This window comes from Vitis vinifera, chromosome 12, assembly GCF_030704535.1.
Source record: "Vitis vinifera cultivar Pinot Noir 40024 chromosome 12, ASM3070453v1".
NCBI classification, from domain to species: Eukaryota; Viridiplantae; Streptophyta; class Magnoliopsida; order Vitales; family Vitaceae; genus Vitis; species Vitis vinifera.
Genome location: NC_081816.1, coordinates 18473591 through 18498934, shown reverse-complemented (window position 1 = coordinate 18498934; position 25344 = coordinate 18473591). Strand labels below are relative to the sequence as shown.

General features: G+C 31.8%; 1 pseudogene; it reads left to right on the top strand.

Annotated features, from left to right (window-relative positions):
- Positions 1 to 21508: 21508 nt before the first annotated feature.
- Positions 21509 to 24919, top strand: LOC109123489 (cysteine-rich receptor-like protein kinase 43; annotated as a pseudogene).
- Positions 24920 to 25344: the final 425 nt, after the last annotated feature.

Below are 25344 nucleotides of genomic sequence, written 5' to 3'. Positions count from 1 at the left end.
CTTTAACTGACAATCCTAGAAATTGCCTCGTGTCCACTACGATGTATCTCCGATCCATATCACTTAATTACCAACTGCACTTATGTGAATGCTTATTGACACTAATGTGAATGCCTATTGACACTAAATATCTCCAAAATTGCATGCAAGCTACAACATTGTCTACACGGTGTTCATCTTTAAGATTTCTCAAACTATGTAGCTGATTATTAGAGGAGAAATTGCAAGTGGTCCGAGACCTCCAGTTTGGAGGTCTTCTTAACATCAATTGCAAAAAGATACGCCACAATATATGCCATTGGATAATTCAACATTTTAACGTTGGATTCAGATGCATAGATATCTCACCCGATAAAATATATGATGTTACAACTGCTGATGTGGGGCTTGTATTTGGCCTGTTGACTACGAGACGAATTTTACACATTGCATCAATTCTATCAGATCATCTGTTCGGTACAATATGTACATGCAAAGAGAGACTCTTCACCTTACCAGTTGGGGAAGAGTTTCGAAGATGTTTCATTTACTATGCCTATGCCATAATATTAGCCCCCACGTTAAGGATTGATGGATGTCGAAACTTATGGCATACCATAAACGAAGATGGTTTCAAAAATGATGTTAACTAAGGCTAATTTGTTATTGATTATCTTGAAGAGGGAATAAGATGATATAAGCAAAGTAATAGCTCTTGAGTACATGGTTGCATCCTCTTTCTATAGGTATTGCACTTCTTTTACATGCGTTCCTTGGTAATTTGTCAAGTGTTAACATGAGTAGCAAATAACCATTGCAAATATGTTTATTTTTATGGTGCAACTCCATTATGTTAGGAGAGGTCGAGGAAGGGGCAAATTTTGTTTGACATGGTGGCTATCCATTGTATTTGGAAGTTGGGTTCAGAGAAGAGAGAAGAGAGGTTTGGAGAGTTAGTGCATAGAGTGGTGGAGTCCTCAAAGGTGGCGTTGTGTCGATCCAGAAGCTTCCGCTTCAACCACTTCTACTTTAGCCACTTTTCCTTGTGCTTGGAGTTCATAGCTTGCTGAACAATTGAAGTTGAAGGAGATGGTGGAAAGTTGTGGTTAATGGTGGACTAGAGAGTGTGTGAAGGAAAGTAAGAGACGTTTATCTCTCTATAGATGGAGTTGGAGTTAGTCAAAGTGCAAGAGCTAAGAAAGATGATTGGAAACAGAAAAGGAGGGAACGTGGCGGATTCCTAGAGCTCAAAGGTAGACCAGAGTCAATGGTTTAAAGGAGAAGGTTGTTACTTAAGAATTTTGATAGTCGGGTTGCACCACACCGCATGCTTAGTTGTACACACGTGATAATTAGCTACTTCTTCATTTTTAAATTAATAGTAATGTTTCACTTTTGCTAAAAAAAATTTAAGGAAAAATATGTTTTTTTTCCCTGCCCATTTGAAAATAAATAACTTTTTAAACCCTAGTTTTTCAAAATCCAAGATGCCTATATTAATATGAAAAAATATTGGATTTTGGTGCACTTTGTGTTGAGTGGGTTTTCTATACCTAATATGCCCTTACCCATGTCCATGTCAGCATCCATGTTTGAAAAGGTAGAAGAGTTAAAAAAAAATAATAATAATAATTACAGTGCATGAAACTTCCCAAAAGAAAACAAAACATTAACTTTATCCAATTGAGATTTATGTGGAGAATTAAGATAATTAGATACTACTACTTTTGGTTTGGACTAGAGATCCTATAGCCAATTCTTGATGGATTTCTAAGAACTATTGTAACTTGAGAACTATTTTTTTTGGTAATATATTTGACCTCATTTGGAATGATGTTTTTGCCCTTCAAAAAATTAGAATAGCAACGTTCAATGAGGTTATAAACTCAAGCACTTTAAAATTATTTAATCTTTATATAATTTTTTTTAAAAAGGGTTAAAATAAATATAAAATTAATTTATTGACTTTAATTCTATTGTATTTATTTCCACCAGTTCTTTTCTTCTACTTTTCCCCTCTAACTTCTTATTTCCCCATCAGTTTAAGGCGACTATAATGCAAACTGCAAACAACATATCTAGACATTTCCCATATAATAATGTCATGTTGTTTTTCATCTACAAGCACCATTAAAAGAAACCAATAGGAATTTTCATTCCTCAAACCATTAAAAGATGGACCATTAGGCAAAATAGAAATTTCACCCATTTCATGAATGGAATTGGACAAAAAACCTTCACACATAATATCAACTTCTAATTTCATCCTAGCATAAAAATTAAGTCAAATCAATATTGTGGCTCGTGACAGGAGGGAAGATATTAAGTCTTCTCTTATGATTCAAAACAAGAAGGAAGATTTTGAGCATAACAACAAATTAGAAAAAAAAAAAAAAAAAAAACAAAACCACTTAGGTCATTGCTGAGCCATTGTGATGAAACTAAGAATCTTCAGCTTTGTGATGAAAATAAGAAGCTTCAGTTCCTTTCCCTTTCTCAACCTCATCACATATTAGGCCATTGTTGTAGGTTCATCCCATTGGATCTACAAGGAGAAATAATTTGCAAAAAGCATTATAAACAACACTAAATAAGTAGAAATTCATATGTTAAGAACCAAATATACTCCATCAAAGGCTTACATACCAAAGGTTTACTCAAAGTTATCGATTTTGATGGGAGTAATCTCATCTGCTACCTTGAAGTGTACTAAACCTGCAAAGAATACCATTTGTTGCTTTAATGTGAATTTAATATTTTCAATCTACGGAAAACCACTTGAGTAATTCTAATATTTTCCTAAAAAATAAAAATTATGTGATTAAATAAAATGTAAATAATACATACCTTCTAAAATCCAAGTTGTTATATTTCAAACTCCACAAAAAAACAAGCAAAACTTTATGCTTCAATGCCTGGTAAATTCTTGCATGCTAAAAGGAGAAATATTGTGGAACCCACTCCTTCATTACATAATCAATTACTAGTAAAAAAACAAAAGCAATGCTAAGAAAGAGCAATATTGTGGAACCCACTCCTTCATTACACAATCCATTACTATTCATGCATAGAACATCTAGACATGAACATGGATGAAGCCTTTCCACTTCAAATTGTCGTTCTTTATATAAAATTATATTCCACATGGTTTAGTAGGTTTTTTCCCTAAACTTTCAATCTTTGGACAATAATGAAAAGGGGTCTATATTCTGATCACACAGTCTAGAGTTCCACATTCCTTTCCTAGTATTAAAATTCCATGTGTTCTTTTATCTTGGGTTTCTCCATGGAAGTATCCAACTAAAGACAACAAGCAACACTATTCTTCTCTTTTACCAGGTCTTAACTGTTTAATACAACATTTACACATTTTTTTTCTCATATAAGCTTAAAATTATAGGCTTTTCACAACTTGAGGCCCATTAAAATAGAACCTAAGCATAAATAAGCCTGAAATTCACACTAGAAATGCTAACATAATTAATCATCCAACAAAATAGTGAAGTCTAAAATTTTCAACAACTGAAGCAGCATAAATCCTAAGCACTACAAATTTCCTCCCCTTATCTTCTATTTCTAGAGTATAATGCTCCACAAAAAATGTATCTTCCATAATTTGGACCCCAACAAGTTTAAGAAAAATCCAGAAAACTCAAATGACAAACAAATACCAAGCTCATATGTTTTATTGGAAATTAAATATAAATTTTAACCATAAGCTGCTTTATGCCTCAGTTTATAATGATTCTAACTTTAGGGATTGACAAGAATCCACCTATCAATTTTCTAAAGTCCTAGTAAGATTTGTTTATATAAAGAATAATAAGAATATTAATAACAATATTAATATTTTTTTATAGACAAATAACAATATTAATATTTAATACACTAACGTATGAAAAAAAACAATATTCACTTGCTTTAAAAATATTAAACGATAATGACATGACCGATTAGTTCTTTGGTATCAATAAAAATGCATTGTATGAATTTAGCAACATTTGCTTCGAAAATAAAATTTAAGCAAGTAAAAAAAAAACCCACATTAGCGAGACAACATCTGCATGATATCGAAACATAAGAAAAACATTTGGTTTAGTATTTTTTTTTTCTTTGCTTAGTACTTTCTAGAAGCGACAATTTGTAATGACCAATATGGACAAATACCATTTTCAATTGTTTCATCCCCAATTTGAACTTTGAAACTTTTAAAACTTCCTATAAGATAAAAGCCAAAAAATGGCCATATGATCCAAAACACAAACCTTTTTGTGAGATCAAAAGGCTGAAAGGGGCCATACAATCCAAAATACTATTCACTCATTTGCATGGTTTTGGTTTATTTCAAATACAAGTATCCTTAATAAATTGCTTGCATTAACATCAGATGAACCCAACATAATATTCTAAGTGTTAAAACACATTCATACACACACAAACACAAATTTAACCACCCATGCAATTCCGCTAATCCAAACATTTGTTATTTAATATGAATCACAAAATTTAAAAAATACTATGAGAAATCAGCTAACAAGCAATAGAATAACAAAAAGATACGCAAAACTCTAGGTGATATAAATAAATTGGTGAAAATAAAAAGCAATATATAACGAATCAAATGAAGAAGGAAGAAACCTTCTTGAGAGAATCCATGGTCGAAGTTTTAGCAATGTAGATGCAGTTGTACTGATCGGGATTGACCTTGCCCCATCTGTCAAGCACTACCATGCCCAAGATCTTCCCTTTCGAGAGCTTCAAGTGGTCCAATAGTTTCCATGAGAACCCTGAACTCCCCATCTTTTTCTCTATTGGTTATTCTGAGATGAATGTGTTATCCAAATCACTGAAAATATATGTATAATAAGTGTGAATAATAAATATACAAATAAAATGAAGTAGAAAATTAGAACTCACACATAAGGTTAATCAAGGCTAGAGTTTGACTCTATGTTCTTAAGGCGAATTTGTCCTATTCAGGTACTTACGGTTTATTGACAATCGTCTCCTAGGATACATCGATTGCTTTCTTATAATAGTAGCACTTAAAATCACAAGAAACAATTAATCACTAGTGATTTGTGCTATCTTGTATACCAAATACTTGATAGAAAAGATAAATGACTAGACTTGAAGCCAAGGAGGACTTGAAAGACAAGAAAGGAGAAAGAGTGGAGAGAAAGGATGAATGAATGAAAATTCCATTTGGAGGGAGGGAATCCCTATTTATAGATTTGAAGTGACCTTTAGAAGATATATGTCTTTAAAATATTAGATACATCCTTTGAAGGGTTATGTCTTAAGACACTAAACATATCTTTTGGAAGAGGTTGCGTTTTTTTTTTAAATACAAGACACATCCTTTAAAATAAGTTGTGTCTATTGAGAAACAACTTGTCTTCCAAAGAAAAAAAAATCCTAATTTCCATTCACCTATATAAATTCTAACAATCCCCCACATGAATGGAAATTGTCTTAAAAACACACACACACACATACACACATGACACACACACACACACACACACACACACACACACACACACACACAAATGACAAGCTAATCAATCAAGAGAGTACAACTTGGAAAGTAATTGCATTAGGATAGGTAACTTGTGACTTTGAACCTTCCTTAGTGAAATATTATCTGATTTACTAGCTAATTAGTGACTATGATGTCTTGAACTGTTCAACTGTTGATGTAAATCAAGACAACAATATCCACATAATTTTCTTCTGAATCACCATTGATTCTCATGGTTGTGTTCATTTTGGCCTTGAACAAATCCTAGTTTCATGAGTGTTATAGATAATTTTAGCCTTAAAAATTCTTATAGAAATGACCCCATTTCACACTCACATAGGTGATTCCTATTAAGAGTATACTGCCATACCCCACTTGTTTCCAAGCTATAGGATTCATTAAAAACAAAGTTTAACCTAGTTCACATTGCAAAAAACAGTATTTCACCATAGGAATATATAAGAGAGATTATCTCTTTAGTGCTTCTCCTAATCATTCATAACTTAATTGTCTTTTTAAACCTAGATCTTGGGATCTCCAGTCAACTAGGTTGGGTTACCAATTTAAAGACTTTTTTTTTATCATAAGCTTTAATCTCATTCCCCTTGATAAGTAGTTAACTTGATCTCTTGGCAAACCTTTAGTAAGCGAATTCTCAAGGTTGTCCTTTGATTTAATGTAATAAATGAAAATCACTCCATTTGAAAGTAACTTACTGTATTGTGTCTTTGACATATATGTTGAGACTTACCATTATACATGCTATTATGTGCTCTTCCAATAGTCGATTGATTATCACAATGTATGCTTATTGAAGACATAGGTTTTTTCCAACATGGTATTTCCTCTAGAAAATTGCAAAGCCATTCTACTTCTTCTCCTACTTTATCTAAAGCTATAAATTCAAATTCCATTATGGATTTAGCAATAAATGTTTGTTTTGAGGACTTCCATGATACAACTCTTGCTATTGTGAATACATATCCAGTAGTGGATTTTGTGTCCATTGTATTAGATATCCAATTTGCATCACTAAACACCCTTCAAGCATAGTTGGATATCTTGTGTAATGCAATCCATAATTTGGAGTGTATTTTCGGTATCTAAGCACCCTCATTATTTCCTTCCAATGATTTTTTCCTGGATTGTTTGTAAATCTACTTAATTTGTTATGTCTAGTCGTGTACAATTCATGACATACATTAAACTACCAATTACATAAGAATACTCTAATTGAGATATGGTTTGACTAGTATTTTTAGCTAAGTGTAGATTTACATCTATCGGAGTCTTTATTAGACTATCTTCATATTTATTAAACTTTCTAGGTATTGTCTCAATGTAGTGTGATTGAGATAATACTAGTCCATCAAACATCTTGGAGATTTTAATTCATAAAATGACATTTGTTGTACCCATATCTTTCGTATCAAAATGTTTGGTCAATATTTTCTTGATAGCTCTAATAATATCATTATTATTTCCAAAAATTAGCATATCATTCATGTATAGGCATACTATTACATAACCATTTGGTGTGCTCTTAGCATAAACACATTTATCACATTCATAGATCTTAAAGTCATTTGATATCATAATATTGTCAAATTTCTCATGCCATTGTTTTGGTACTTACTTTAATCCATACAAAGATTTAACAACCTTACACACATTTTTCTCTTGTCTAAGAGTAATAAACCCTTTAGATTGGTCCATATAAATCTCCTCTTGTAATTCACCATTTAAAAATGTTGTCTTAATATTTATTTGATAAATTTCAAGATTATGCAATGTAGTGATTGCAATCAATGGATTCTTGTGACTAGTGAATATGTATAAGAAAAGTCGAGGGATTTTTTTTTGTTTAAAACCTTTACCTACAGTCTAACTTTATATTTATCAATTGATCCATCGGCCTTCAATTTCCTTTTAAAGATCTATTTACAAGATAAAGGTTTATTTCTTGCTGGAAGATCCACCAGTTCCTATGTGTGATTTTTCATGATCGATTCAATTTCATCATTAATAGCTTCTTTCCATAATAGAGCTTCTGGAGTAGACAATGCTTTCTTAAATGTATGGGGTTCATTTTCTAACATATAAATTAGATAATCATGACCAAATGACTTAGATACTTTGGTCTTTTCACTGCATTTGGGTTTTTCAATATCTTAATGACTACTAGTAGTAGTCTCATATGTTCTTTTCTAAGAACTTTCTCTAGTATACTTTTATAAGGAAAAGTGTTCTAAAAAAATGAGGCATTTCTTGACTCAATGATTGTATTTTCATGAATATCAAGAATGTCTAATTTATATACAAGGAACTGATATGCACTACTATTATTGGCATAACCAATAAAAACACAATCAACTGTTTTAGACCCTATCTTAACCTTTTTAGGGTTAAGAATAGCTACTTTAGCTAAACACCCCCACACTTTCAAAAATTTGTAAGATGGTTTTCTTTCTTTCCATAATTCATATGGAGTTACATCATTTTTCTTGTGTGGTATTTTGTTCAAAATGTGGTTAGCAAAAAAAATTGATTTCCCCCATAAATTATGAGGTAAACCAGAACTTATCAACATAGCATTCATCATATCCTTTAATGTTCCCATTTGATTGAGGTGAATAAGGAGCAGTGGTTTGATGAATAATACCATGTTCTAAACAAAACTCATCAAAAGGTGCTTCATTGTCTCCACCTCTATCGCTTCTTGTCATCTTTTTCTTCTTGCTAAGTTGATTTTCAACCTTATTCTTATAGTGTTTAATACTTCCAAGGCCTTTTCTTTGCTTCTTAGCAAATATATATAACTGTATCTTGTGTAATCATTAATGAAAGTAATGAAATATTTTTCTCTCATCTAGTTTACACAAACTTTAAATCATAGATATCACTGTGAATTAATTCTAAAGGCTTGGTGTTCTTTTCAATAAAATGAAAAGGTGTTTTAGCTAGCTTAGCGTCTACACATGTCTCGCACTTGTGATTAGGATTAATGTGAAAGTTTGGCAATAAATTTAGATTTCCTAATTTGCACAAAGAATTAAAATTCACATGTCCTAATATGTCATACCACAAATTAAATGACTCAAGCAAATTAACAAAAGAACTAGCTTTATTAGCATTGAAATCTCACAGGACAGTCATACATTCATCTTAAAAAACCCATTTGCGAGATACCCTTTGCTCACATACACCCCATTCTTGGTGAGTATAAACTTATTAGATTCAAAAACCATTTTGAACCCATTTTTACTTAATAATGAGCCATATACTAGATTCTTACAGATATTGGACACATGCAACACATCATTGAGAGTGACTTCATTTCCTAAAGTCATCTTCAATATCACATTTCCTATGCCTTCAATTTTGGAAGTAGTTGAATTACCCATGTATAGCTCCCTTCCATTTATTTGTATATAAGAAGAGAACATTTTTCCATCCAAACATACATGAAGAGTAGCTCCTGTGTCTATCCACCAATCCTTGGGGTTGTCCACCATATTGGCTTCAAACACCACAATAGAAAACACTAAATCTAACACATCATTTGCTAGTTTCTCTTCTTCAGTCATATGTACTTGATTTTTCTTATCATGTTCTTTGGAATGACAATCTTTAGCTCGATGGCCTTGTTTGTTGAACACGTAACTTTTCCATTGAATTTTTTGAACTTGTCATTCCCCTAATTAGGACCTTCACTAGAGTACTTCCTTTTCTTGCTAGTTTTCTATTTTACCAAGTTTGCCTTGGATTCTATAGGAAGCTTCCTTGACTTCTTGTCAGAAATTCAATTGCCTTTTTCAATCCTTAATCTCACAATCAAGTCCTCAAGTCCCATTTCCTTGTGCTTATGCTTCAAGTAATTTTTAAAATCTTTCTAGGAAGGTGGTAATTTTTCAATTATGCTGCAACTTGGAAAGACTCGCTCAATACCATCGTTTCTTCATGTATTTCATGTAGAATGATTTGTAGTTCTTAGACTTGACTTATAACTACCTTGGAGTTTATCATTTTAAATTCCAAAAATTTGTTGACTACAAATTTCTTCAAGCCATCATCCTCTGTCTTGTATTTTTTTCTCTAAAGACTCCCAAAGTTCCTTAGCAATTCTTATTGGACTATACACACTGTATAATGTGTTGTCCAAACTATTGAGGATGTAATTCTTCCACAAGAATTTAGAATGATTCCAAACTTCCACAACTACTTGCACTTGTTTACCAGTTTTACCTTTCTTTAACATAGGGGCATCCTCATATAGGACTCGAGCAAAATTCAGAGTTGTAAAGTAGAACAACATTTTTTGTTGCTATCTCTTAAAGTTCATCCCAATGAACTTCTCAAGTTTCTCATCATGTGTAGTAGCAAGAGGTATAATAGAAGATACAAAATCCATTTTCACTTTAAAAAAAAAATCAATTGTAAAAAATAAAAACAAATTCGTCTTAAGATTGTTATCCAAATCACTAAAAATATATGGATAATAAGTGTGTATAATAAATATACAAATTGAGTGAAGTAAATAGAAAATTGGAACTCACAAATAAGATTGATCGAGGCTAGAGTTTGACTATATGTCCTTAAAACGAATTTGTCCCGCTCAAGTGCTTACGGTTTATTGACAATCGTCTCCCATGATACAACGATCACTTTCTTGTGATAGTAACACTTCAAATGACAAGAAATAGTGAATCACTTGGTAATTTGTACTCTCATGTATACCAAATATTTGGTAGAAAAGAGAAATGACTAGACTTGAAGCTAATGAGGACTTGAAAGGCAAGAAAAGAGAAAGAATGGAGAGACAGGATGAATGAATGAAAATGTCATGAAAGGGGTCCCTATTTATAGATTTGAAAGTGACCTTTAGAAGATATATGTTTTTAAAATACTAGACACATCCTTTGAAGGGACACCAAACACATCATTTGGAAGAGGTCGTGTTTTTTTTTTAAATATAAAACACATTCTTTTAAATAAGTTGTGTTTGTTGAGAAACAACATGTCTTCCAAAGAAAAAAAAAATCCTAATTTCCATTCACCTATATAAATTCCAACAAAATGGATCCAAGTCAAATTTGAAAAAAATCAAACCGAGATATGATATTATGGAGGTTAAAGGGTATATATATATATATATAACAAGATTCAACTATGTGGGCAAAGGTTAAGCAAACAAACTAGATGTTTCAACCACCCAACTCCATTTTTTTCTTTAGATTTCAAAATTAGGGTTAGGGTGTAATACAGAAAGCGTAGAGAATAAACATCACATCTCTGCTTTGTGCTCCTCAAATCTTCTTCACTTTGAGTTGTAGACATTAGTGAATTGTGAATCTTTTTATTAGTTGGAAGGAGCCTTAATAGATTATTTAAAGAAGGTTCACGAGATTTAGTTTTTTTAGAATGAGAGGAATATGAGGCAATGGTATGAGCAGATGGAGAAGAATTGGGAGAGAAAGTGAAAATAATTTTTATTTTTTAATTTTTTTATACATGTCGACTTTTACCTAGCGACTTGAGTGGGAAAGGGGAGGGTAAATTTGACATTAAAAACCACATCAACCTAAAGTGCATAAAATCCAAAATATTTTGGGGATTAATGGTGTTAACTTTAAATTGAAAAAGTTGGGTTCTCAATTTCAGGGATTAATGGTGTTAACTTTAAATTGAAAAAGTTGGGTTCTCAATTTCAGGTTATTTGCATATCGGAAGTCCAAAGCATACTTTTCCTTTTTGTTTTTTTTTTTAAAAGTAACATCCTTTTTCACCATTACTGCATTGCATGTCAACTACCCATTTTTCAATTAAAATAACTCCTATCGTGTGTCCTTCACCAATAACACCCTTTTCATAAAAAAGACCACCTTCATCTCCTTTGTTGTTCTGCTTCGCCCAACATTCTCCTTTTATTTATTTTTATTTGGATTTCTTTCTTCTTTTCTCCTTACCACATCAGATTACCTTCTTGTTTTTATTCTTCTATTTATTTCTTCGGATTAAAAATACTTCCTTATATTGTTTTACAATTTCTCCGCAATATTCAAAATCAAAGGTTCTGATTGTTAATTGTTTTTAAACACAGTTATACATTCTTAAGAACAAAAAACCAAGAAAGCACATTTGTTAATAAAAAAAATGGAAAACAATTTCCTTTTCTTAAAATAGGAAATAAAGTGTTTTCAAAAAACAATTATTTTCAATCAAAAAACATAAAATAATTAACATCTTTAATTATTTTTTATTGTTTTTCATCGTTTTTTAGTGTTGTTTTAAAAAAATAATTATACAAATATTAAGAATTTATTTAAAAACATTTTGAGTTCCCAAATAAACATTTATTATACAAAACATTACAACAATTTTCAAAAACTGTCCTCAAAAACTATTTTTGAGAATTATTTTTTAAAACAGTTGTTAAACAAGACGTAATATTTTGTATCATAATTTATTAAAGAGCAAAACTTTATCCTTAAAATGTGAATGAGAAACTTATTAAGTAAATAAATAAGGTTGAAATGTAAATAAAATACATATGTCCAAAATTCGAAGACTGCGTGTGAAAATCATGAAAAGTCATACAAACTCATTGAAATAAAAAATTGTCATATTTTAAAGGCATTTGGAAAATTTTCTTTTAAGATTGTCAATTCAAAATTAGTTTTACCTAAGTTCAAACCGATATTTGAATCATGGTCCAAATAAAAAAGAAAATAATATCTATATATATATATAAAACAATCTATTTTCTAATTTAGAGAGGATTCATCATAAATTATGTTGAAGTGTTACTCTTTAACAAATTTGATAAGTAAAGTGATGCATTTTTTAATATGAATGGTAAAGTATAAAACACTCAAAAGTTGAAGTGTATTTAACTTAATTTTTTATTTTTTGTTTTTTCTAAAATAATTTATTTTGCTAAATACATCTTATATATATATATATATATATATATATATATATATATATATATATATTCTACCAAAAAAAAAAATATTAAAATTTAAAATTTATAGATAAAAATTACAATAATATTTTTTTATTAAAAATTAATAGATAATTTTTAATAATGAATTAAAATATTTTAAAATTAAAAAAAAAAAAACTCTTATCTACAATATGTATTTTTGTAAGAAATACATAATAAATAGATACAAAATAAATAGAAAATAATTTTTCAATAAATAATATAGTGATAAATTTATAATATTTTATTAAAAATTATAAAACATAAATATTAATATTTAAATAAATCTATAAATTACATTTTTATTAGAAATTAATATTTTAAAAATGACAACTAATTATAATATTTTATTTAATTTTTTTATAAGAAATATAATTTATTTTTTAAAATATGAAAATAAACTAAGTTGATTCACAATATGTACTTATATTTACTTTTCAATTATTTTCAAGGTGTTTTGGACTGGTTTGGTCCAAATTTCCATTATAATTAGTATATTACAGTTATAAATTATTTTTAAAAACTATTATGATTGTTAAAGAATAAAACAAGTCAAGTCTTATATAATTTGAAGTTCATTTGCCTAATTAAAAATTTTAAAGAATATATATTAGTATAGGTAGAGGTGAAATTGACATAATCATTTTGAACTAATTTTTATCCAAAAAAATTCTAGTATTAATTGTATCAATTTTTAAGTTCTAAGTTATCTTTAAAAATTATTAAACTGCTGAATGAATCTAATGCCATCAGGTCTAATTTCATTTGAAGTTTTTTTTTTTTTTCCTTAATGAGAAAATTTAAGAAAGGCTTAGGGACTCTATGAAAGAGTTATAAGTCTTTGCTTAATGACAAGATTAGGATCAACATTAAGAAATAACACATGCTTAAATAAGGATTAGTATATGTATAAACAAAGAGTGTTATACATTTACATGTATTTTCACATATTAAACTTCTAATAAAATTTCCTAAACTTTCCCAAATTTTCTTGCAAAGACAAAATAATGATTTAATCTCTTATTGATGATTCATTTCTCTGCTTGAATGAAATGGGAGTAGTTAATTGAATGAAAACCAGTGATGAAATATGATTAGAAGAAACTTTTTTTTATAAAACTATATTAATTTATAACAACAGTTTTTCTTTATAAAGTTTAACTATAAAAGTAGATTTAGCTAATCTAGCTTTAATTGCAATTAGTATTTGATTAAAAGGTTGTTGTAGTAATCGGGAATCCAACAAGCACAAATTTTTTATATTCTAATCTCACCTGTGAAGTTACCATAATGCATTCACCTATATTTTATTGACAATAAAATCCATATTTCAATTCACAAAAATCCATTTGGATTAATCAATGATTGTCTAAATATATATATGTATTTGTCAATTTAATCAACATTTCATATATTTTATTGACAATAATAATATAAGTTTTCATCATTTTATTCCATCAAGTCTATTTATTAAATAAAAGGATCCACCAAGATTCCAAAATCTAATTCATGTTATTAAATGTTGTTAGGGCATTAGGTTCTCACATTATTTTGTTGGCAATTTTATTCTTCTTTATTTTTAGGTTACTTTTTAGATAGTGATTTACTTTTCATTGAAAATTCAAGGTTATTGTTCATTCAACCAAAAAGTCATACTAAAAAGGTTTAAGTTGTAATAAGTTAGGTGTTAAAAAGGATTTGAATTTGATCAATTATTTAATTTTGAACTAAATTGTTTTAAATTTGCTTTTTGGAAAAACATCGAAGCTCAAGTGTTAGCATGCTCAAACGCTTCCATCATTCAAGCACTTATCTAAGCGCTTAATCACCTAAGGCATTCGAGTGGTGGATAAGTCTACAAGTGGTCCCTTTGAATCTACCATATTCTGGCATATCTCATTTTTGGAAATTGAGGATTTATTGTTTATGGAAAATTTGGTTACCAATCATTTAGGTCTCTAGACCTATATAAACCCTTCCTAAATTTGTTTTAGGGTTTGATGCTTCCATTGAAATCAACCCTAACTTGCCTTACCATTCCCAAAAGCTCTCAAGAATTTGGTTATTGAATTTTAAGTTGTTGCAAAGATTTACATTTCCTCAAAGGTTGAGGCGAATCCACTGGAGCATTGGAAGTGTTGTATCATAGATGTGGATCATGATATATAAGATAAGTGGTCGGGTAGATTTGTGTATCTTGATCTCATATAGTGGATTTTTTATTAGTGGTTCTAAACCTCGTAGTTTTTTATATTCACAATTAGTGTGAGAGGTTTTCACGTAAAATCGTTTGTCTCTTATGTGATTGTGTTTCTTTGATTATTTCCTATATCATACAGGAACTTATTGACGTAAATAGGCTTAAATTTCTCTCATAGTTTTAATTGGGTTAAGTTTTTCAACTTTTATATTAAAATCTTTAAAAAAAAAAAAAAACCACCTATTCACCCCTCTAGGTGTTATCCTATTGAGAAAAAAGTTTTTCAATTGGTATTAGAGCCATTTTTCTAAATATAAATTATATTTTTATTGATCTAACAAGTCCAACATGGAACAATAGAGGTCTGGGGCACCCCTAAACAATCCACCATATTTTGATGGGAATAACTATCCCCATTGGAAGGCTTGAATGAATTTTTTTTTTTAAATGTAAGGAGAAATGGTCTAGAATGTTGTGGAATATGGATAAGGACCCCCATTAAAATTAGATGTGACTAGGAGATCTACTGGTGAATTAAAACTCAAAACAAGAATGGGATAAGATTGATAATAAGGAGACTGAGGTCAATGCTTAAGTCGTCTTTAGCATATTCAATAGGGCAAGTCTTAATGAGTTTCACAAGATAGCCACATGCAAGCATGCTAAAGAGGCATGGGACATTCTTGAAGTAACTAACAAGGGCATTTCAACAATGAAGTTGTCTAAAATTTAAATACCCACCTCTAAGTTTAAAAGCCTTAGAATGTAAGAGAATCATAATTTCTTTGCATTCTACTTTGAATTAAGTGATATTGTGAATTCTACCTTTAACCTAAGAGAAAAGATTCCTGAGTCTAAAATTGTTAGAAAAATCTTAAGATCCCTTCTTGAGAGGTTTAAGGTCACTACTATAGAGGAAAGCAAGGATGTTGACTTTATGAGAGTTGATGAATTTGTTGGTTCTCTTCATACCTATGAAATAACTCTTCTAGATTCTTAGAAGCCTAAAGAGTTCGCTTTTAAGGCTTCTAAGAATGAGGAAAAAGAGTCTGAAAATTCTAAAAGTGTAGGTAGGGAAGAATTGGTTCATATGGGAAAAACGTGTTAAAGAGGTACTAAAATTTCATAAAAGGACCAATAGGAAACAAAACTCAAGAAAGGGAAAAAGATTTGATAAGTCTTCTAAAGGGAAAAAGGTTGAGTGTTTTAATTGTGGAGGACTGACACATGTTTCTTCTAATTGTCCTAATCTTAAAGACATTAAAAAGTCTATGGAAGCTACTTGGAGTGACACAAACTCCAATGAGAGTGACTTCATGGCTTCTAAGGATCAAAGGTATGAGCATAATGAATTTTTTATTTTTTTTTATTTTTTTAGCTTTTGTTGTTGGGAACCCCTGGATCATGTAGGGTGCATGCAAATATATCTTAGGCTTTCTATATCTATCGCAGTGGATAAAAAAATATTCAAAAACAATATGGATACCATGGAAAACATAGATCTAAAGACTAAAGCCACATACCTTTGATCTAGATGTTCTCGAATCAATTCCAATCGATGTAGATAACTCCAAGTCATATTGGATCTCGTAAACACCATGATCTTCCGCTTGATGACTCTTTCTTATGTTTAAGCACTGAGATGGTGGAGATCTCAAGGGTGGAGACTAGGGTTCTCTCTCTAAACTGAAGGGAAGATTGGTAAGACTTGGACACCTTAACCCTTGAAGGGGTATTTATAGCTTTAAGTGACTAAAGCCCACCATGGGCTTGGGTCACTTAATCTAGCCCAAAAAGGTTGCTAATTGATTAATTAACCATACAAGGCCTAATTAATCAATTAACCCAGTCCAAAGATACCACTCACTTATCATTGTGCAACCTTGCATAATTACCAAAACACCCTTATGCACAAAAGTGAACTAAAAACCCATTCAACCCTCATAAGTCATGCCAACAAGGAATATAAGTTCAGAGTGGGGACCATTGGGACCCATAGGAGTACTGGCTCTCTTAGAATCAAATTTTGAAATTGACTCAACATATCACTACAAAGAGTCAACTACACTCCAGTACCTTTTGTATATTACAATGAGACACCAAATGCTCAGGTCCATGACCTACTATCCACTGCATATAGACTCCTCATGAACTAGTATCCGTAATCTAACAAGGTAGTGCTATCACCTATCAAGATTACCTCTCAAATCCTTGAGTTACAGATCTCTCTTATTATGAGATCAATTGACATACTCTAACTCTAAAGAGCATATATCAAATTCCACTAAAGGAATCACTATGGCCACACATTTCATGATCACATGTCCTTTGGATCACCCAAAGGGACACAATGTCTTAATCCCATGAGATATCATGGTTCTTCTATTGAGAATACATGTTGCCACTAGCCTCCATCAATAGTGACCCAATTCATAGGGATATCCATGTAGTGGTGAATCATAACAATTAATAACCTTGCGTCATGATTCACGGTAGGTCCTGTCTAGTGTGCATCACATACACCAGTGCACTCACCATGGGAAACCCATCCCAACAACCAAGACAAGTCATCCCTCCAATTAGAAGGTGGTGCACTACAGTCTCTACCGAATTGCCTAAATCCATGGCCTGACTCTAGACAACTTATCTACTTACAAGGAACTCATGACTTGTATCTTCTGTGCAACTCCTAATGCACCCACATCATGTACAATGTAAGAGACATGGGCTAAATGCTCAAATTAATGTCAATACACCAAAGGGATAGCAAGGGGATAGTTAAGTCTAACTTTGTTACGTCATATCTTGCTCGTAAGCGCTCAATCCCAACATTTGTTGCATCTATTGATTTTGTGCATGAGATTGATAGTGAGTGTGAGTTTAATTATGAAGAAAATGTTGATTTTCTTGAGAATATTGTTGTTGAATATTGATATTTGATTGAGAAATTCTTGAAAGTTAATATTGTTGTTGACTCACAAAAATCTTATATTAATGCGCTTTGTGAAGAAAAGAGTAATCATATTGAGAAAATTTAGTTTCTTGAGACTGAGTATCAATATATCCTTGAGAGAAACGATATTTTTAACTCGAGATATTGAATGTCAAAAATCTTCTTTTTCTTCCAATAACATTCTGGAACTAAAGCATTGAATGATATTCTTGATAAATGTAAGTCACATGGAGATCAAAGAGGTCTAGGCTGCATTAACAAAACCGAGACTCCCACTAGTAGAGGCATAGTTTTTGTCAAGGGTAAGGAGGAAACTCCTAACCAAGTAACCTCTACTAGAACTTCCCCACTATGCACTTACTATCAGAAGTATGGACATGCTTAAAGTGGATGTGATAGTAGATTCCTTAAGAGGTATGAGTCTCAGTTGAATAGGCTAATAAATGAGTTTGATTTTCTAAAGAATAATATTCTACATATTAAGATAGGAAAGAAAACCAATCCTTAGCCTAAGACTAAAAAAAACTCCTCTAGTTAACCACCTAAAGTGAAACAAGTGTAGTTGAAGAAGGATAGGGCTAAGTGTAATGTTGTGTCCATGACCCTAAGAGTTAAAGCCCCTAATGTGTGGTATTTAGTCCCTAAACCTAAGAATAAACATGTGATAGGTACTAAATAGATTTTCAATAATAAATAAGATGAAAATGGAATCATTATGAGGAATAAAGTTATCCCAAATTGAGGGAATTAACTTTTAAATGGATGTTAAGAGTGCTTTCTTGAATGAGATTCTTAATGAAGAAGTCTATGTAGAGCAACCAAAGGGCTTTGAGGATCCAAAAGTCTTGAATCGTGTTTATAAGTTAAAGAAAGCCCTCTATGGTCTTAAACAAACTCCTAAAGCTTGGTATCAGAGGCTTACAACTTATCATTTAGAAAAATAATTTGAGAGAGTGGGAGTTGATAGAACTTTATTCATTCATAGGACTATGACTAAACTTTTAGTGGCTTAGATTTATGTTGATGATATCATTTTTGGAGCCAACTCGAGTTATCTTGCCCTTAGTTTTGCTAAGGAGATGAAAAAGGAATTTGAAATAAGCATGGTAGATGAACTCAGTTTTTTCTTAGGATTTCATATCAGGCAAATAAAAAATGGTATCTTTCTATATTAGTCTAAGTATGCTAGGGAGTTAGTGAAGAAATTTGGTCTAGAATCCTCTAAATACTTTAAGACACCTATGAGTACCATTACTAAGCTTTGTAAGGACACATTCGAAAAGGATGTTGAGCAAAAGCTTTATAAGAGTATGATAGATAGTCTCTTGTACCTTATTTCAATTCGCTCATACATTTCTTTTAGTGTGGGAGCATGTGTTAGGTTAAAATCCCAACGAGTTACACTTAACTTAAATTAAAAGAATCACTCGATATGTTAGTGGGACTTTAGATTATGGGTTTTGGTATCCTTTTGATTCTTCTCTTGTTATTGTTGGGTATTCTAGTGGTAATCGGGTCGAAAATGTAGAGGATAGGAAAAACACTTCAGGTGCTTGCTTCTTTGTGGATGATTGTTTAGTTGCCTAGCTAAGTAAGTAGCAAATTTTAATATCCTTGTCCACTGTTGAAGTGAAATATATTGCCACAAGAAGTTGTTGTGCCCAACTTTATGGGATGAAACAAATGCTCAATGACTATGGCATTGAGCAAGGTACTATGAATATTTATTGTGACAACTCTAGTGAGATTAATATTTCCAAAAACCCTTTTTTTCATTCCTGAACTAAACATATAGAAATTCATGAAGCATCAATTGATAGATATTTTTACAAAACCGCTAGATACCTTTAGGTTTGAATAACTTATGAAATTCTTGGGTATATGCCTAACTAACTGGTGATGTTAAAGGGTGTAGTCCAAAGGATTTGTGCTTAAATTGCTTCTTTTCTCATCCTTTGGTCTATCTCAGTTCTTTTTAGGAAAATTTGGATGTCATATTTACTTGCCTTATCAATAAGGATTTCAATATCTCAAGTTTTAGGCCTGATAAAAATGTACTATATCCACAAAATTTGATTTTATTTCCCCAAGATTTCGTTAATCGTTTTTAAGGTATATAAAAATCCTTGTATAGTGGGAAATCTAAAAAAAATATTCTTGGTAAATGGTTAATAGGGAATCTTCTTAAATTTAACTAATAAAGTATTTTTATTTTTTTTCGAAGTAACGAATACCATGCTTAGTCAAGTTTAATACATATACCTTATTTGTCTATGTTCAATATTTTTGTTTCTTGAAGTGAATGATAGAAATCATGGAATCTTAGCTAAAATAGAATCAAAGATTCTTCCAAGATATTTATGCCTTCACTTGCAATATTTAGAAAACAACCCCTTAGTGGAATAAAGCAACTAGAGTGAAAGTATGATTTCCATAAATGGTATATAATGGCTCCACTTCTTCTAAAGAAAAAAAGAAAAATCATGTGTAGACCCTTTATTTTGTCCTCCTAGCACATGTTCTATTAGGTATTTGTTCGGTACTTTACAACAATTCCCTAGTGGCTTATTACTACTCGTGTAGCCTATCTTTTCTAAACCACTTTGGGGACTTTGGTTGAGAGATTTATCTAACTCCATTATGACTCTTGGCAGCCCTAATCTAGATTTAGGCACCACAGGCGCACTTAGGCACTTTAGGCCCACTTAGGTACCCTAGGCCCATTTTGGTACACTTGGTCCATTAGGCACCACCTTAGGCCCACTTAGGCACCCTAGGCCCATTTTGGTACACTTCATCCATTAGGCACCACCTTAGGCCCACTTAGGCACCCTAGGCCTATTTAGGTACACTTGGCCCATTGGGCACCACCTTAGGCTCGCCTAGGCACTTTTCTAGATTTAGTTTCACTTAAAGTTGTTTTCTTGTTTTTATTTATTTATTTATATTATTGATTGATTTTAGGATTAACTCAATTTTGATTTATTTTATATCATTTCATTATTATTATTATTATTTGTATTTTGTTTATTTATTTTATTTTATGATTGTGTGAAAGGAATTTTTTTATTTTTGATGGTTTGAGTTTGACATTTAAATTATTATGATCCGTTGCATTAATTTAATTTCTTGATTTTTTTTTTCTAATTGCATATGTCTAATATTTATTTTTATACCTTTTATCAATTTATTTTTTTATTTACTTATTTATTCATTATTTAATTCCATGAATTGATATCTTGGATTTTGTGGCTAGGTGATTTGAAATTTTATTTTATTTTATTCTATTTCATTTTGGTCTTAACTTCCAATTACATGATTTCTTATTTAAATTTTATTTTTAATTTTGCATGAGAAGCCATGAAGGAGAGGAGATCACGACCAAATAAGGAGACTCAGAAGGAATCGTGGGAAAAAAGGAAGAGATTAGCATGCAATGATGGTAAGTGGCCAACACGTATGGACGACTTTTGGATTCGGTAAGAAATGGATTAAAGGAGAGACTTGGTTTTGGGAAGGGAACAAGAGGGGATTGGAGAGGAGATCCTTTCTTATATCTCCACTTTGGCTGCAAAAGGAAGGTGGTGTTCTGAAGGATTTTGAGCACGTCTCTGTGGAATTCTGGGGGCTGATCTTTAACGACATAAAGGCCATGGATAAGGAAAGTTAAGGATTTTTGGGAATGGGAGATCATTCAGCATTTGAGGGGGAAATAATGAAGGAAGACACACGGGTTGGAGGATGAATGAGGATGGTTTCTGTGGAAGATATAGAGGAGGACTGAGGATAGCAATAAGCTTTTTGGTTTATGAGGCATTGAGATCTGGAGGGCATAAAAAAAAAAAAAGGCCCAGTGATTCCACGATAATGGTCAGTCTTGCTTGTGGCAGCCTTGGAGAGATTGCACCATCTACAACAACATTCCCTATTGATCTGAATATAATGAAGCCCTTAAAATTCAGTTCCAGCAAAGAGGGATAGAAAGAGAAGGATTTGGAGAAGATCGATGCCCAGGAACAAAAGCTATTCTCTTTCGAAACCCTAGTCATAGCCATAAAAAATTTCCACCAGAAGCTCGGTGAAAGAGGTTTCAGTCCCGTCGTCAAGGGGAGGTTAGATGATGGGAGAGAGATTGTCATAACCCAAATTCTGGGCGACCCAAAACTTGGCCCATGACCCCAGGTCAAAGGTTTGACCCTAAGGGTTTCTCCTACTCCACGCTGGCAGTCAACCAAAACACTCTGAAATGTTTTTTTTCCACATATAAACCACACTAGGGTTCTCACCAACTAGCAATATTTCAAACATTACTCAAATGCATCAAGATTTAATAATTATCATTACAATCCAAAATAAAAGTTCATAGTTAATCCACTTAATCAAATTAAGGTCTCATTACACATCCATAGTTTATAGTTACTAAAACAAATCCCAATACCACAAACACAATAAAAATAACACGCTCCACTAGGCCGCTCCAAGAGCATCCTGAAGTCCTTCCTACCCTACCTGTGGATCCTCAGGAGTGATATCTGCATCTAAAAAAATGTAAAAATGAATGGGTGAGCATTCCACATTGCACAGTAGGGTGCCTAACACCCAAGGAGTTAATGTGGATTTCTAAGTTTCAAAGAACACACAAGAAACATTTCAACAATATTAATCAAGCCACATAATTTAATATTTAATATTATACACAATTCCACAACATTCAACAATTAAATGAAATGCATATGAACGTGTGACACAGTCATACAATGCACTATCGTTCTCGGGCTTTCACCGAAGGATACGCGTCTGCACCCAAATACACTCCCCACTCAGAGTCTTCCCGGGGTAAACTTTTGGGTCTTTCACATTAGGGATCTCTCACCCTTCTTAATTCGTCTCACACGGGTTTTTAATTTTCATCACAATTTCATTTTTTTTTCCTTTCTTTTTCCATTTCATACAATTTTCACAATTTTTATCCTTTCTTCACACAACCATGATGTAGATGAATGCCACAATTCCAAAATTTCTCAATAATTTCAACAATTTCAACATTCCCAATAATCCAATAAAATAAATTCTCCACATTAAAATTTTCGAAAATATCCCAACAAATTTTCGAAAATTCACACATCAATAAACTTGAAATTATACTATAGTTTTGGAAATTTCCAACAATTCTAATGATTTTCAATATTCTAAAATAACTAATTTTCCACCATAAAAATTCCGAAAATACTCCAACCAATTCCCAAAAATTCACATATCACTAGATTTAAAATTATATCCTAATTTTAAAATTTTCCAACACTTCTAATCATTTTTAACAACTCAAAACAATTATTTATCAACCAAAAAGAAATTCCCGAAATTTCAAAAATTCAAAAAAAAATTCCAAATCATCCAAAAAAATTCATACAACACCAATATTACCTACTTAACTCAAAATAATAAGATTTACAATTTTTTTCAAAGGAAAATATCATTAAATTTAAGTTTTAGGGTTAAGTTCCTCTACCATAGATCTAAGAATTCGATCGTTAAAATCACAATCAGCCACCATAGAATCGTTCATCTCGTCGAGTAGAATACCTCCTCAAATATTGGGCCGAAACGAACGTCATTCGGCCATCCAAACGACAGGTCAAAGTTCCAGTGATGTGCAACTTCTCCACAGTCCGTCGCGACCCTCTCTCTCCCCGTTCTGCCACTTTTCAAAATTTCCCTTTTTCCGTTTTTTTTTCTTTAATTTATTTATCCACCAGCCACCACAAGCCATGGCCCAAAAGCCCAACCAACCTTTTTATTTTTTATTTTTTTTCCTTTTAAGGCCAATTCATCCAAGGCCCAAATCAATTCCTTTTTTTTTTTTTAACAACCCACATCTCATGGCCCACTGTCCAACTTTTTGATTTATTTTTTTCCTTTATTTATTTCCATTTGCTTATTTTTCATTTCCAAATTCTTTCATTTTTCATTTTTTTTTATAATACACAAATTAATTTATTAAACACAAATCAAAAATTAATTTTCTCAATTTTATTAATAATCAATTTCATTTAATTTTTACTTAATTAATTTTAATTAATTCACTTTTCATTTTCGTTTTCGTTTTCGGAAATTTTCAATTTCTAAAATCCTAAGAAATTTTCTACCATAAGGCTGACGTGGTACAAAATTTTCAACTCGCCTAATTGACCAACACAATAAATCAAATTTCGCCAATCCAAAATTTACACATGTTCTCTAAACACTTTTCTTTTTTACTTTTCAACCACCACTCAAAAAAAGACTTTTCAAACTAAAATTTCCAATGTGGCCTAAAACACCCGGTCATTATAGAGATTGCTGTAAAGAAGCTGTCATAGAACCCGAATCAAGTGAAGAAAGAGTTTGAGAATGAGGCCAAGTTGTTGTCTCGTGTACAACATCAAAATGTTGTAAATCTATTAGGATATTGTACACGTGGTGTAGAGAAACTTCTTGTCTATGAGTACATCTCCAACGAAAATCTTGACAAGTTTCTCTTCAAAATAGGTAGACGAGAGGAACTGGATTGGAAATGAAAGTATGACATAATTGGAGGCATCGCACGAGGCTTGCTTTACTTTCATGAAGACTCCCATAGTTGCATAATCCATTGGGACATCAAGGTTAACAATGTTCTACTAGATGATAAATGGGCCCCAAAAATTGCTGATTTTGGTATGACACGTCTCTTTCCAGAAGACTAAACTCATGTCAACACTCGTGTAGCTGGCACCAATGGGGACATGGCTCATGCATGGACATCTTTTAGTGAAGGCAGACGTATTCAGTTTTGGGGTTTTGATTTTAGAGCTAATAAGTGGTCAAAAGAATTCCACATTTGATGTAAATCTCGATGCATAGAGCCTACTTGAGTGGGCATGGAAATTTTACAAGAAAAACCGCAGCTTGGAGGTTTTGGATTCCTCATTAGCATCATCTGCAGTTGCTGAGTAAGTAGCGATGTGTGTACAGATTGGTTTGTTGTGCACTCAAGTTGATCCACAGTCACGACCCAACATGCTTCGTGTTGTGGTTATGCTATCAAAGAAACCAAGCACCTTGGAGGAGCCAACTAGACCTGGATACCCAGGTTCAATATACAGACGATTTCGTTGGCCTACAACATCAACCTCCACAACTAGAACTTCAAGGTGCCCATACAAGGAACTTGTCCCACCTTCTAAAGGATTCATTGATAAGCAAAGGGAAATATGTTCCTCCAGGCATGAGAGCAGGTGCAGAGAAAAGTGGAACTGAAATGAGATGCATTAATGAAGAGAATTCTGTTCGGGTTACCAACCTATCAGAGGACACCCAGAAGCTTGAAGATATTACTGAAAAGAAACAACAACATAGCCATCTTGGGAGGAAAATTCCAGTGGTGCAAAAATTTTCAAAAACTTTTTTTTCTTGCTGCCAGTTGCCACTGACCCTTTAGATTTAAAATTCGTTTTAGAAACTTTGGAATGTTTTTAAAATTTTTTTAAAAAATTATATGACTTTCTTCACTTCTTAAAATTGAATTTAAAGTTTCGTTTGAGTTAGAAAGCCATTCTGGAATAAAAGATATAAACGAGTCTTTAGGGGGCTCTGTTTTCACCTAGTTCTGGACACCCGAGATCTTTTTTCAAAATAAAATATTAGACGATTTTTAATTTTGATTCAATATTTTTACTCCATTT